A 3,549-nucleotide genomic window follows, 5' to 3' on the forward strand; every position below is an offset into this window, starting at 1 on the left:
TCAGGTAACACGAGCACGGGGAGAAAACCGCACCTAATGCTATTTCTAAATTATGTTCTCATGTAATAAATAAATAAATAATGTTCTCATCCTATAAGCAAAAAAAAAAAATCTTTATTTAACCGGGCATGAACTATTAAAGCAAACAAAGGTAAAAGGCTTAATTCAAAGAACTGGATTGTTTAAACGCACATATCTCTATTTTTCCACAAAACTTAGTTATTAAAATATATAATATAGCATATTTTCAATTTTGGAACGTCTCCTTTTGCAACCTTTATTTTTGAGGGGCGTAATGTAAGTAAATACAAGACTATGGTAATATTCACGTGATATTATATAGGTCAGGCTTCAAATGCTATAGCACTTTTTTTCACAATTTGTAACAAGGGTCCCTGCTCCGTCTATTTTCATCGAAGGGTCTTTGGCCTAAAAACGGCATACAAGGTTTGCTGAAAAGCAAACCTCAACCGGAGCAGCAAAGACTTTCCACCAGATGTCAGCAAACATAGAAAAGCACTTAAGTCCTCGTTTAACCCCACAGATGCTGCTCCTAATACGCTCTTTCACAGTCGTGTTCAATTTCTGCATTTATGTTTGTGATAACACTAAGCATGTGATTAAGATAATTAGCATTTTGACAGGAAGTGGAATCATTTTGATGAGTCATATCACAGCGTCTGCAGCATTTGGTGTCTGAAACTTTCATCTGGGAGGTGTAAGAAGAGGAAGTATATACAGAAGTTATCGCTTTCATCCTGTCGTTGTGAAAACAACTGATTCACCAGAACGTAAGACCGTAATCTTTCTCTTAAAACGAAGCAAAAGTCTGACCAGACCACGTGACTCCGGTCCGTCAAATATCGTCTTGTGAAGTCAAAATCTTCAGTCAAAAATCTTGCTCTCTGTCGTCGTTGTTACATCTTATTCACATCACGGTCAAAAATATTTGCAGCCAATGAAGTGACCTAAAACATAGCCCCCAAAAATAATACCAAATACCAATAAAACCCTTTCTTCAAAAATGTATTACAACAAAAAAACACGACTGAGATAACCATGGATTTGTTTGAAAAAAATTAAAAAATAAATAAATAAATAAATTAATTAATTAATTAATTTAAAAAAAAATATATATATATATATATATATATATATATATATATATATATATATATATATATATATATATATATATATATAATGAACTGAATATAGAACTATTTATGAAACTGGGACAGATGCAAGATTTTTGGCAAATAATGACTTAAATTATGTTTATCACACAAAGCTGTCTTGTGACTGCAGAAGACTTGGAAGGTAGCCCAAAAGTCATATGAAATTCTTATGAAATAGTATTTTTTGTATACAGCATGAGGATGAGTACGTCATGAAAGAATTTTATTTTTGGGCGAATTATACTCATATAAATTATAGATTTTAGAATCTCTTTCAGGAAGGGTTATTATAGTTATATATGGTTATACACAAACACACACACACACACACACACACACACACACACTAGTCCTTGTGTTTCCTGTTCATGTTCCTTACTCGTTATTTCATTTCCTAGACTTCTGTCAAGGGGAAAAAAAGTAATCCGACAATCTACAGCTGCAGTGGATGCATAAATATACTGAAATGTATTATAAACTTCATTTTATAATTATAACTAATATATATGAATTATAACAATTCATATATATTAGTAGAGGTAAAAGTGCTAACGCTCCAGATATATGTTATCATTCTACTCTAGTTAGATATGATACCATGAACTAACCTGTAAAAAGTTGACATTTGGCCAAAGTCTAACTGTGTCACACCAAATGTAAGACAATAAAATAAACAATTCTTTTCATGTCCTTTGCATATGATTCACCAAATATAGATAGATAGATAGATAGATAGATAGATAGATAGATAGATAGATAGATAGATAGATAGATACATAGATAGATACATAGATAGATACATAGATAGATAGATAGATATTCATAACTCTGTCAATTAAATATGAAGAAATTAAATTCCATATTTCATCGTAAATCAGTAAAACATAAACAAAAAGCATTTAGGTAGAAAATAAAAGTTGGCCGACAAAGTAGCGTTAAACTGAGGTCCCCGGGGTCCGGACCTCTGTATTTTTCCAATAACAGAAACTGTAAAATAATTACCTCATATCATGTCTGCTTTGGTGCTGCAAGATCTGAAAAAAAGCAAAGATAACAGATCTTCTTATCTGAGATGCCTCAGCGGTATGGCTGTGTGATATACAGTCTGTGATAACGTGATCGAGAGTTTAGATTTTTTACAAGAGCTCAATAAACAAAAAGTTAATCGAGAGACTTGCGTCTCAGACACCACATCTTCACAACAAACATCCTTCCAAACACAATCACAGCGCTGCTTTGCATCTCTGAGCAACATGACAGTGTTTCCTTCCTGAATGAATGACCATTAATTGACTTTATCCAATCGCAATGACTCGTTTATTAACATTTTTCTCATTTGTGTTTCAAATCATATATCAGCATTCGATGTTTAGTGTTTAATCTATCAAAACAGTGTTAATGCATGTGTAATTGCAGTTAAATGCATCCATGTCTTTTATTAAACAGTGCGTTTTCTGTCTTCAGATGCAGCTTCTGTGTTGTTTTCATGTCTTATTATTCTAATTCACTTATTCGACTCAAAAGATACGCTTTTAGAAAAAAAGGCTCTGTAGAGATAAAAATGCCCATAAAATGTAAAAGTTAGTTTAAATATACTAGATGAATTTCTGTCTGAACTACGTGGACTATTTTAATGATGTCCTTTCTATGCTTCTGTGCCTTCATTGCGGCAGCTCCCTTGCTGTCTATGGAGGGTCAGAGAGCTCTCGGATTTCACCAGAAATATCTTAGTTTGTGTTTCAGAGACGAACAAATGTCTTACTGCTTTGGTGAATAAGAATATGAATATGAATCGTTTTTTGGGTGAACTATCCCTTTAACAAAAACTATTCACACCACCTTACAGGTCCCACACATTGTCATTGAACAGGTTATCATGGAAAGTGTACCTATAGCTGTGTGTGTCTTCCAACTCATACAGTATTGTCTACACGCCCCTCGTCTTTCTCCTTCCATTCGGCTTAACTGGTTTTTCCGGTTGAAGTCGGAGCACGTTTACGAGAGGAGCGGCCGCGCGCGACACCTCGAGACGCCGCTGCGCGTGCTGCTGACAGGAAGCGCCCTTCCAGGCCGCGCTCATGAATATTAATCGCGTACCGTGACGTTCGCCGAGCTTGCCCGGTGATTGGATGAAAGGCGAGGAAGTTGTCGAATGGAGGAACGCTCGTAACCTTACCGGAGAAAGTAAAATGAATATTCACGAGACAAGCAGTAGCCATAGTAGGATTCGTATATTTTCGACACGCCCTCCTTTCTTTAAAGTTTGAGCCGCACACCTACAATCCAAAAGGACGCAGACGTGTATTTGAGCCAGGAAACTATATGCACAATCTTATGGAATAATCTGATCACTGTACAGGTAAATGCTCAT

Source organism: Puntigrus tetrazona, chromosome 5, assembly GCF_018831695.1.
Source record: "Puntigrus tetrazona isolate hp1 chromosome 5, ASM1883169v1, whole genome shotgun sequence".
Classification (NCBI taxonomy): domain Eukaryota; kingdom Metazoa; phylum Chordata; class Actinopteri; order Cypriniformes; family Cyprinidae; genus Puntigrus; species Puntigrus tetrazona.